Consider the following 13541-nt stretch of genomic DNA (forward strand, 5'->3'; position numbering starts at 1 on the left):
GCATACCGAAAATAATTCTTAATACATTTAGAAAATGGTTGTTCAAAGAAAACACTCTCTTCAACAAAGGAAACAAAAATATTTGCATAGCTGGGTGCTGCATTACACCCCATGCTTGTACCTTGCTTTTGTAAATAAAAATCTTTATGACAACGAAATTAATTCTTTGTAAGAACATAATGCAACAACTCAGCCAATAACAGTACCATTTTTGTCTCATATCCATATTGGAACAGGGCTACCTCTATGTACATAATAACTTCAGAATGGGGTATACAGGTATATAGAGATTGTATGTCAACAGTACATAAAAAATTGCATGTGTCCTCCATTTTATCCAATTTTTGCAAAAGAATCTGTTGTGTCTTTCAAACAGCATTTGATGTCTGCTACTAAAGGCTGTAATAAATAATCCACATAAATGATTATATCTTGCAACAGAGCATTTGTACACAACATAATCGGGCATCCTGGAGGGTTAAAAAGATTTTTGTGGATTTTTGGTAACAAGTATAGTACAGGATTCATGGGAAAATCGTTTATGAGATAATCTTTAGCCTCCATATAAATAATGCCCTCCATAAATGAATCATACACAAAAGCATCAATTACACCCTTGAACTTGGTCCTGTAGGATCCGTACTTAATTTCTGCCTATGGGCTTGCACATATTTATCTCTATCCATAACCACTATGGCTCCATCAGCCTTCTTTATAATGATACAAACGTTTTTTTTTTTAGTTCATTCAAATCCTTGTATTCATCCTTAGATAGATTGTACAACCTCCTATTTGTTCTTTGCCAATTCAAGGAAGAAACATCATGCATAGCCAGTCTCTCAAAAACATTTAGCAACTCAATGTGAATATCAGGGTTATAATAAGGGGTTGTCTTTCTTAAATTATGAACGTTACCACAAGTGTCTTTTTGCTCCTTAAAATACATTCTCAGTCGTATGGTACTTATAAACGTATTGAAGTCTGTCTTAAACCCAGAGAGATTACCCTTATGGGACAAATCCCAGACCCCTTTGGATCAAAGCAGTCTGTATACCCGAGAGAGTATAGGAAGAGATACTCTATTCACCACCAGGTTGTTCCTTTCCATGGACAATAAGTGATCTCTGCTATCTACTTCTTCTGAAATTGTGTGCTTCTATTTTTCAACAGGCTGGTAGTTGGTAGTGGGTCTGCGTCCACCCCTCCATATTTGTCTCGTCCTTGGGATTGCTGGTATGGAGTGGAGGGTATGTCCTCCTGGTTTCTGCCTAAAAAACATTCCCCCTGGTTTTCCTGCGCCTGGTACCATTTGCCACGGTTCCTATGTGGCCCCTGCTGTAACCCTTCAGATTCACTGTCTGTGGACCTAGATGTGATGTCACTGATGTCTGTTTCCCAGCGTGTTGGAAACGAGGTTTCAGAAGCCGATATATATATATCAAAGGAAAATCAGAGGGCACTCACACCAGCAAATGTGCTGAAACCCTTAGTCGGAAATTTACTAAAGGGCAAAGTGGCTAACGATGGCGACAATTCGCCAGAGTGATGTCATTTTGGCACTTCACCAATTTACTAACGGTAGCTGGCGTAATTTTGCCAAGAAGAAAGACTCTGACGCAACTTTGCACTCTTACGTCAGGCAAATCTTTGGTCTGGTGAAAGAGCGTTACTACGCAAATTCACATGTTTCAAATTTGCAAGTTTTTTTTTTTACTGACCGTTACCTCTATCACCAGACTTGCCTTCACCACCTCAGGCAAAGCGAAATACAATAGAGTAGATAGGAGTTCCTCAAAAAAAAGTTGAACATTTTTCTAAGTCCTAAAAAACGCTAGAGTTTTTTCCTATTTAAAGGGTGATAGACTGAAAAAGATTGTAACTTTTTTTTGGGGGTACCCTCCTTTCCCCCTACATTTGCTAGCATATGGCACCTAAACTATACTGTGGGCACATGTGTAGGGCATTATAACAACTTTTATATAATTTTATTAAGGTTCCCTGTCCTTGTGTAGTGTAATGTATTTGCTGCATCATATATGGCCATTGTACTTTACTGCACGCTGTATGCAAATTAGTCAATGCTAGTTTAACTTCGAACTGCTGAGCATAATTTTACTGGCATAATTTCGCCAGCGTTCGGTACCCTGTGTTGTCCAGGCGAATATTCACCTGGCGAAGTGTTGCGATGTGCACAAAGCCAGCGTTGGCGAATTTTCGCCGTATAGTGAATTTGGCCCTTAGAGTGTTTTATTGAAATCTCCACACCTTTCATTTGTGCTGAAACCCATAGGATGTTTTATTGAGATCTCCACACAACATTTCGACGGTTCCTCCCCCTTTCTCAAGTGCTCTTACAATTGTAACACAGGAAATTGTGGAGGTCTCAATAAAACTTCCTAAGGGTTTTAGCCCACTTGCTGATGTGAGGGTCGTCTTTTCTTTTTGATATACAGTAAATGGAAACTTATCCTGAGGGACAATGAGACTTGGGTTAAGCATATATTTTCTATAAAAAGTCCAATATCTTTATAATGTTTCTGTTAGCCACACAAACTGTGAAATAGGTGCAAGCAGCATGCAAACTATTTTCCATCCCATATGAGGTTTTTTTTGAAAGATGTGAATTACAAAGTGTATGTGTTACACCTTATTTAGGTGTCAATGGTTCCCTAGACTTATTGATGTTAATGTTATGTTAAGTGCTCAACTTACTGAGGCAAAACCCCTCAGCCCCTTCATCTAAACATGGATTTAAACTGATCAAAGAGATGTACCAGTGTTTTACTCCCCATAGCAATGATCATCCATTTACCAACATATCTCCCTTATATCATTGAAAGATGCAAAGCTTAGAGAGAACAAGAGTAGGCAACAGACGGACAGTGATGGAATAAAGAATAGCATTATGCAAAAAGGCAACAAACATTTTAATATTTTTTCCACTGTTGCATACAGACTTTAACCTGCATAAAAGATGGCTATTGCTATTGTGTCAATTGACCATGCAGAATCTTCCAGCTATAGATTTTTGGTGTTTATTCAAAATACCTTTCGGTTTCCTAGAGGCATTTTGTTATTTTTTATCCTATCATGATTGAACTACATTAACCCAAGTTCCTTCTGGGAATAACCACTTAGAAAATAATGTAATCTACAGTAATTGTGTGCAACAGAAGAGTTATTAAGATCTGAGAACATCTGATGTATCATTTTTTTTGTTTTTTTGTTTGTTTTAATTCAAAGCACTTTCTCACGTGCTTGACACATAATTAACAGTAGTGATATGGAGCACACGGTGGTTAAGAATTAAAACTTTCTTTATTGGAAAGTCATATCCACATAATGTACTGATGATTTTACAGGATTTCCAATAAAGAAAGTTTTAATTCTTCCTAACCACCGTGTTCTCCATATCACTACTGTTAATTTTTATGAACAGTACATGACATACAATAAATAGATTCGTTAAAAATAAGCGTTGTATATTTTAAGGGCTTTAAACAAAAGAATATTCATTGACAAACAGGCAAAGGCTGAAAGCTCAGGGGGGAGATGACAACTTACTGTAGATACACAAAGGTGTACACAACTGTTCATATTTTAATCACAGTGAATACTGTACAACTCAGTATCTTTGTTGGTAAATTATTTCCCCGATAAAATTCTTATGTGACAATTTTGTAGAAGTAGCTGTTTGAATGTTGAACCTGTGACAATTTATCTGTGGGCAAGGCAAGACCCGAAGTACAAAAAAAAAATTACTAATTGCACCCATTTTTTGCATTTTTCAGCCTGCACGCTACATAATAAATGACCATTACAGTCAAAAGCAAAGAGACTGAAGAGTCTGTATACAACAAGGCAACTAGAAAAATGGAATTTCAGAATGCTGTATTTTGAACGAAATGTAGGCTGTAATTTATTTTCACTGGACAACTCCATGTCATACTTACCGAGATAGCCCCCACCCCAGTGCTCCCATCAGAAGGACCCACCACAAAGCTTCAAAAGCCCAACTCCAACCCCAATCTGGTGTCTTTTTGTTCCTTCTGCTTCAGTTTATTTTTGCTCCTGTTAGAAGCAGGTTTTCTTTTTAACCTTTGGGAAGCATAAGGGCTTGCTGGAAAGCATCCTAGGAACTGGGGTTTTGGTTCTTGTGATCTTTTTCCCCCCTAAGCACATTACCTCATGGTTGAAGTCTTCAGTGTTTAATCATCTGGATCAGGTAGGTACAGTGTTACTGTGGCTAATATCACTGGTTTGTCCTTGATCCATGCGCCCTCCGGGCCTTATTATAAACTGTGCGGTGGCAAGTGCTACGTCCCCCCATCCATGTGCCTACCTGGGCATGTCTAAAAAGTCTCCAGCGGCATTAGGGTATATGGTCCCTACACTCCTTATGATTTTTACGGATGGGATAGGAAGGTGGTAACTAGTTAAGGTTAATCTGGTGGAATCTGAGGTTTGCCCTTGGGAGTGCGGTTAGCAGACATCTGTGTGGTGAAGAATATTTAATTAGTGAACGGAGCCTTATGAAATCCTTCTTTTTTTTCCCTATACTGGGGTATTATTTTTTTTTCTTCAACCGCCTCCCTCACCAGTCTTTCCCAATGTTGAGGTAATAATAAAAAATAAAAAAACTGAGGCTTTTAATCTGCTGGCAGTTAAAAGCTAAGCTTAAAGCTGGGAATGCCATCCTGTTGCTGGAGTATTTTAACTCTTAAGAATGGATGAGCCAGATTGGCCATTGGGGAACTGTGCAGCTGCAATGCTGATCTGTATGTTCTATGAGCTATGCTAATGTAATGCTGCAGTGATAATGCAATACTGATCTCTAGGTTCTAGGAGCAGTGTGAATGCAATGATGATCTACAGGTTTTAAGCAATGGTAATATATGGCTGCTCTGTATGTTCTGTGAGCAGTTCAAATGTTATGCTGATATGGTATTCCCCTCCCACTCCCTCCCTTAGCAGCTCAGATTGATTCTCAGAAGCATCAGGTAAGATTCTGTGTTACAACTGTTAAGGAATAGGTTTTTTAATTAAAATGATATGTACTTCTTTTACTCTGCTTTCTGAGTCTAGCTAGCTTAGAAGCTAAGCAGTGCTCTACACTATAGCTAAAGTCGCAGACCCCCCCAAAAAAACCTTTTCATCCAGATTATTATCCACAGGGTCAAACAGAAAAGCCTTACAATTAGGATTGCACACAATTAACTATTTTAGGATTCAGCCGAACCCCGAATCCTTTGTGAAAAATTCGGCCAAATACTGAACCAAATACAAACCCTTATTTGCATGAAAGGGGGAAAGATAAGCAGGGTGCATTAAATGCTTAAGTATTGCTTTGGTTTTAGACAATTGGTTACCTTTAAATAACTATTGTACAGCATATTAGGGTTTGCTTTTCCATTGCACAATCTTTGTTCATGGTCAAGCTTTTTTGCTTTTGAAATGCACAGCAATAGCTTTAATATATTGTTGATATGTAACATTTAACTATTATATAATATTAGCCTTACACATCTGCAGGGGTTTTGTGCTGAGAACAGAACCAAATTGCTACACAGTTCTGAACAAACACTAAAATCCATACACAGAAATAGAAGCTAAACTGCTGTTCATCTGAGCACTGGTTAATTAATTTAATTGTGTAAGTGGCCCCCATAAAAGGAACAAATAAAATATAGCAGTTCACAGGATAGCCACCTGCTTTCCTCACTGTCTCTCTAGAAAGTGCAGCCCCAGCTTATAGGTTTACTTCAGATCCTCTCTGAACCAGGTGATGCAATTCCAGAAAAAGGGACCCAGGTGGATCTGCATTCATTTTAAGTCTTTAATACTGTCACAACATATTTTCTGTACATTTTTGGTCAAACGGGCACTTATTCCGAATACTATCTAAATATATATATATATATATATATATATATCTCATAATAAATGGGCCCGCACTCCTTATTTGTAGTGAAAAAAACGATTTATTCACAAATGCATTTCCAACTTTTTCAAGGATCCCAGAGAGGGCCTAAATGTTGGAAATGCATTTGTGAATAAAGCACATCGTTTTTTTCACTACAAATAAGGAGTGAGGATCCATTTACTACGATGTATTACAAAATTTGACCAACGCAACAATCTTCATATTTGAAATCCCGAAAGAGTGCACTCACTGTATTGACATTATATATATATATATATATATATATATATATATATATATATATATATATATATATATATATATATATATATATTTGCTCCATTTCAAAATGCAGACAACTGCAGACTCCTGTTTGACTCTAGTGCAACCCACCCCCTAAATTGTGTGTAATTTGCACACTCAAGTTAGAGAGTAAAAGGAGGTCCACATCATATTATAATGACAGAGGCAGGTTGCAACTCTGCATAGAGCACCATATTTTCAAGATTTCCAGTGAGCAACAACTTTGGGAGGCAGACATTCAGTTAAATGAGCATCAATGGGTGTGCTCTTGCACTATAATATATATAATATATACATTATGCTCTTGATATATATATACAAAAACAAATAGTAAATCCTAATACAAAAGACTTACATTATCATCATTACATTATTATGCATAGTTTATCAAGTGATGGGGAACTTCTTATTGATCTAAAAGAGAAGACGTGTGATATTCAGGCACTGCGCACAGACAAAATTAATGTTTCAATACATAATACTTTCCTGCAATTCCCTTTGCACTATGTGAATTATATGGCGTGATGAGGCTTTTAATGGCATTGAATTGTTTAAGCTTTTCCTGTAAAACGTTGGAATGCAATGTATTTTTATGTCTCACATTCATGGATAGTATATTCAGCAAAGAAAAAGAGACAGAACACTGTAGCACAAGATAAATGTTGCCGGAGGAAGAATACATTACCACTCGGTGAGCTATACCCTGGTCAGCAGGAGAAACACCCCACCAACAAAGCTCTTTTCCTGTTTTCAGTAACTAAATGTAAAAAACAGAATAACACAGACAGTTTGTGACAAAGCTGACACCTAGTACTCTATAAAGAATGAAATGAATTGTGACATTTTTCATTTATTTGTAAATGACTCTTTGGCAGTACACTCACTCAAAACGACAATTGGCTCTTGCAGAATAAGGGAGGTGATGGTAAAATAGAGGAATCCTGACAGTTGTTTTAATGAGATTCTGCATTAGGGCCACTTTCTTACACTTTTCCCCAATAAGGAGCATGCCCTTCACGTTCAATCTCATATTCCAGTAATTTAAAAAGCTTTAACCCTAAGAGAAGCTAAACTAACCTCACTTTTATCTGCATGACTGGTCCATTCTTTCAACGGATCATGTAATTATATGTGAAATAAAGGAATCCTAAGGATTTGTTTGCACAGACATTAGCTTGGTGTCAAAAAACAGTTCCAAAGCAGCATATTTTAGCATTTTGTTGCTAGTGTTTCTGGTAAATGGTTTATTTGGTTATCCCAGTGGGAACTATGATTTTTCCTAGAGGACTAAACGAGCTGTCCAGTTCTATTCATTTACTTCATTCTGTAGCAAGTCTTTTTGGTGTGCACTTACTGCAAAGCTAAATGCGATAATCTGAAGGGACCTGAGCAAATTGTTACTCAAAGACAATTAGGAACAATAAAACATCAGATACTGTATTTGCTTATCAATGCTTGCAGTGTTACACAAATCATTGTAGTCCACCATTTATATAAGACATAGACAAGCAAAAACAACTCACACTATGCTTTCGATATGTGCACCATGATAGTCAAGGGCAACAATACCTTTATGGTCACCAAAGGGTAGACTATAACTGGTAGACCAGTAACAGGCTTAGTAAAAGCCACCCAACTCAACATATTTAGTAATTCAAAACACTTCAATTATATGTACTAGGACTCTGTCATGATGGGTTTGCAGAACCAGTCTGTTAGGAGGTGAAATCTAAATGTCAATAGCTAATATATTACTTGGTTTGACCAGAAGGAGGCATCTACCCCTAAGGTTGGCTCTATTGGGGAATTCCGTTGGAAATTTCTAGAATGGGTGACTTTCCATGCCTTGTTTTTTGTTAGTGGACTGCGTTCGTTATATTTTAGATAATAGTTAGAGTGAAGGAAGAGAATAAAAAAAACTTTGAATTTCGAATGTTTTTTTGGCTACTTCGACCATCGAATTGGCTACTTCGGACTACGACTTTGACTTTGAATCGAACGATTCGAACTAAAAATCATTTGACTATTCAACCATTCAATAGTCGAAGTACTGTCTCTTTAAAAAAAACTTTGACCCCCTACTTCGCCACCTAAAACCTACCAAAGTCAATGTTAGCCTATGGGGAAGGTAAAAGTTTTTCTGGTCGAAGAAAAATCATTCGATCGATTAAAATCCTTCGAATCGACCGATTTGCGAATCGAACAAATTACGGTAAATCCTTTGACTTCGATATTCCAAGTCGACGGATTTAACTTCGACAGTCGAATATCGAAGGTTAATTAACCCTCGATATTCGACCATAAGTAAATTTGCCCCTGACTGTAGTTGATACATTTCACAGCAGCATCTGTGGAGTATTAGTAACTAGTGTATCAATTCTAACAGCTGCCTTTAATGAAATTCAGGGATTCTGCTGACAAGGGACAAATATATGAAATGTATCAACTAAATGTATCAATTTAGAACAGTTTGCAGGGTCTGTGACCCCCGTCCAAGAGCTGCTTTAGAAGGTAAAAAATGACAACACTTCAATATTAGAAAAACAGTTATACAAAATAGAAAGTAATTGGAAAAAAGTCTTTATTTCTGATGACTACCTCAAACCAACTGAAAAAGTGTTGGAAGGTGAACAACTGATTTAATGTTCTTTAAGCAATTACTAAGAATGCTATTCAGATGGACACAAAAATATAAAGATCAACATTAGTTATAATAATATAAAAAGTTTTAATTTTATTCATTCATACCATGATAGCAATCCAACAAATTGTTAGGCCCCTCTATTAATTTTAGCCACTTACCTCCTACCATGGGCCAGTGTTCCTCTTCCTCAAACAATGCATCTGCCTGTTGCCCTTGTGACTAATGAAGCTGAGTACAGGTGTTGTCAAAGAAGTATGTTGCAGGCACTCACCCAGGGTGGTACAGGGGAAATGTGGGATACATAATAAAATAGTGGATTTGCTCTTAAATGAAAAGCTCACAGGGACAGTGCATTTATGAAGAAGAAGAAATAAGTAACTCAAATTATTAGGTGTTGCATATTAATTTGTCACCTTCCTCTTATCTACCTATCCATAACCAGAACTGGTTTCTGGTTTTAAATAAATAAATAAATATATATATATATATATATATATATATATATATATATATATATATATATATATATATATATATATATATATATATATATATATATATATATATATATATATATATATATATATCTTTTATGTAAATAGCATTTATCAAGGTATATTCTATTAAATATTAAACTAGTTTGTTTCTTGTTTATGTTGTGGTGCTTCTTGTGGAGCACAGGAACTGTCCATTCCAGCATTGGAGACGAGACCTCCTCTTTCAGTTCACTCACTTATCTCCACTAGATTCGTATAGAACAGTATTGCTAATATTGTTCACATTTTAATGGGATTCTTGGCTGCACTTGTATATTATTTTTACAACCATAAAAGGATTCTCTCTTTTCCATTTATTTGTTGTGAAATTATTATTTCTAAGCACTTAACAAATAATAGAGAATCTCACTTTCCTTTTTGAAGATGCCTGAAATTACCTTGTTATTTTAACCTTTCCATTTCTTGATCTTGACTGACCATGAAAAAAAAAATAGAGCATCTTCATCTTCAAATTACAATGAACAGTCAGGCGTTAGGAGTAACCTTGCATGGGGCAATGTTAAATTGGTCAGTATTATTTCAGAGGTGACATTGTTATTAACTATAGGGTAGCATTTTCAGTCAGTCTCCTGCTTCTGTTTGGCAGGGTATATAATTCTTTTTCTAACTACATAAATGCAAGAACAATGCAAGTGGGAAGAAAAATATTGTCGCAGGTCTGCTTTTCTATCAGGATATAAGCTTTTAAGTGTTTGTGTGTGTATCTGTATTCATAAACTACACATACACAAACTACACATAAACTACACATACACAGAAGCAGAGTCTGATTCCAGTAAATAATAAAGGGGACATTTCGGAATATCATATTTGTTTTTTGTTTGACCTACATTTCAAACTGCTACCATATTACACATTTAAAAAAATTAGGGGATTCTAGCAGCTAATAATATGATCTTCACATTAATGCACAAAAAGGTGAACTCAAGTTATTAGGTCAAAAGTATTCTTTTTATTTTCAGTAAGGCACTAAGGGACAAACAATGACTCTGTCTTGCATTGCTGATGCCCTGAGTTCGATTTCAGCCAGGGCACTATCTGCAAAGGAGTTTGGATATTCCTCCCATGTCTGAATGGGTTTCCTCCCACACTCTCAAACCATACAGTCAGGTTAATTGTCTCCTGATAAAATTGACCTTTCGGTGCAAATGTCAGAAGGACCTTTGATCGTCAATTCCACTGGGGCAGGGAATGATATTAGTGATGTATACTCTTTCTAAAGCACTGGGTAATTCTATTAGCACTTAATAAATAGCTAATAATTAAAAATAAGAGAGAGTTTGGTACAGAATAAAAAAGGGAGGATTTGCCACCATTTTGCTTGACAAGTGTTAGAGTGAGGGACAGCTATTATTGAAGGAAAGCGGGGTATAGATTCCATGCATTGCAGGCCAAAAAAAGAGCTGCAGTGTCATCTCCATACAGTAAATTGCCATCAAGCAGCCCATCCCTGTTCTAAAAGGGAAAGGGATATTCTGAATAAATGAGATCCTGGAAATAACTTACATGCATATATATTTATTATGCATATTTTGAACTGTTATAATATCCTCTTTTAGGGGCAGATTTATCAAGGGTCGAATTGAATTACCTCGACTTCAAATTTGGCCATTTGCGGTCGAAGTAAAATCGTTCGATTGAACGATTAAATCCTTCGAATCGAACGATTTGAAGGATTTCAGCGATCAATCGAACGATTTTTCTTCGACTTCAAAAACTTAGAAAACTGTTCTAGAAGGTCCCCATAGGCTAACATAGCACTTCGGCAGGTTTAATTTGGCAAAGTATTGTAGTCAAAGTTTTTTTTAAAGAGACAGTACTTCGATTATCGAATGGTTGAATATTCAAACTATTTTACTTCAAAGTCGAAGTCGTAGTATCCTATTCAATGGTCGAAGTATCCAAAAAATTACTTCGAATTTAGAATTTTTTTACTTCGAAAATTCTCTTCGACCCTTGATAAATCTGCCCTAAATGTTGATAAAAGGAGGTATTCAATTAAGTGCCAGTGAGTTCGCTGCTGCCATTTAGGTGTGCTGCATGAGCTGGAACATTACTTGGAGATCTTTTTTTTTTCTGTGTGCAAATTTGCAGAAAAAAATAAACCTTGGGCTATGCCCCATAATTATTCAAAAGCAATAGTATTTTTAAATTGGATTTTGCTAATCTGCTTTATTCTGTCATAACCAAATTATGTTGGAATTCAACTAATGTTATGCTTTGCGCAATGGATTAAAGGAAACAGACAATTTAACGTACAATTAATGATTCAGTTTAATGAGTTCAAGGTTCCTCTATAAAAAGTGAAATAGCTACTGGAGAAAAGTGCATTTATTCAGTGTGCATTTCATTTAAAAAGTAAATCCTATAAAAAACAGATATGTGTTTGCATGAGTTTCATAGGTAAAGCATATTGTTTGTACAGTGCTATTTGTAGCCCTGCTTTTTCCCTTGGAACATATTTTTTCAGAGAAGCTTTTTAGAGGCCTGCAATATCATCTTTAGTAACATGATGGAATATTGTCCTACCATTAGCAGAGAATTTGATTGCCATCTGGGATGGTGGTATATATTCTTCTTTAAATATTTATGCAGTCTTACTTTGCCTTTGAAATATATGAAAGCTCCTTGTGGTTTTACAAAAAGTTAGTAGGAGTTTCTAGTACAGGTATGGGACCTGTTATCCAGATGCTCGGGACCTGTGGTATTCCGGGTAATGGATTTTTCCATAATTTGGATCTTCTTACCGCTTTAAAATCATTTAAACGTTAAATAAACCCAATAGGCTGGGTTTGCTTCCAATAAGGATTAATTATATCTTTGTTTAGGTCAAGTACAAGTTATTGTTTTATTATTACTGAGAAAAATGAAATCAATTTAAAAAAATTGGATTATTTGGATATTGCCTAACCCCTATAAAGATCCTGTGCTGGAATCCTAAAGCATTTTTAAATCCATCCTTGTTGACTTTAAAGGTCTCATACTGTATGTTATATAACAGTGGTTGTATTGGTCACACATACCAAAAAATCAGTCAACCTCAGGCTTAGCTGAGGCTCATTTATAGGTTTGCCACCTTCTAGTATTTTTACAGAAAAGGTAGAAAAAGTCACACATTTTTTGCTCATCACTAATAAATTCAATAAATCTTATCTTTCTCAACAAAAAATATAATATTTTGTGGACAATATAAAAATAAGAACTTTGTGAATTTTAGATTTAATAAAATGACAAATTAATCAGTTTGAGTGAAATGTAATCAGGTTGAGAAGATCTCCACTTTTAGTATTTACTGACTGTAATTGTATGATTTTGACAAAACATATTCAAAAAAGACAAATCTTCATCTGCGTGGCACAGAGTGTAATCATCTGTGTTTGTCAAGTTTCCATGAGTCTTATTCCACATCTTCATTATCATGTGATTGATACTAAAGTCAGACAGGCACCTAATAATGGAGATGTAGAAAAGATCATTCTAAGAAACTGACAAACATTAATAATTTTTCTCTGGAGCTAAAGAAAGTGGATGTACTGTCTTAACTAGTGTTAAGACAGTACAGTCTGGAAATGACTGGAAATACAGTTATTTGGCATACTTTGCATTGCGTACATTAAGAAATAGTTACTTCCCAGCAACAGTTATCTTCAAAGGAAAACCTCAAAACATTCAGGGTTTATGTTGATAAATTAAGCCACTGGCCATCAGGAACTAGTGATTGGCGAATAAATTTGCCAGGCATGGATTCTCATTGAATTTCTGCCTTTCGCGGCCCGCAAATGTTTTTGTGAACCTGCGGTGAAACTTCACCAGCTCCAAATTTGTCGTGACAAAAAAAAAATTGTTGCACAAAATGATTCGGACGCCCATAGACTTTAATGTATTTGAACAAAATAGTCACGCGTATAAAATTGTCGTTCACGTAAAAATTGTCACTCCCATTGACTTTAATGTGTTTTGTGAATTTTTCGCACATTTTTTGGTGAATCAAAATGGGACAGATTTGTGCCTAATAAACTAGTTACCTAATACAAAACACATTTATACACAATTATATTTTAAAAACACTTCCACAAAATGTTTACATTTCAAATCTTGATTAACCCCATGAACT

This window comes from Xenopus laevis, chromosome 5S (genome assembly GCF_017654675.1).
Source record: "Xenopus laevis strain J_2021 chromosome 5S, Xenopus_laevis_v10.1, whole genome shotgun sequence".
Taxonomy (NCBI): domain Eukaryota; kingdom Metazoa; phylum Chordata; class Amphibia; order Anura; family Pipidae; genus Xenopus; species Xenopus laevis.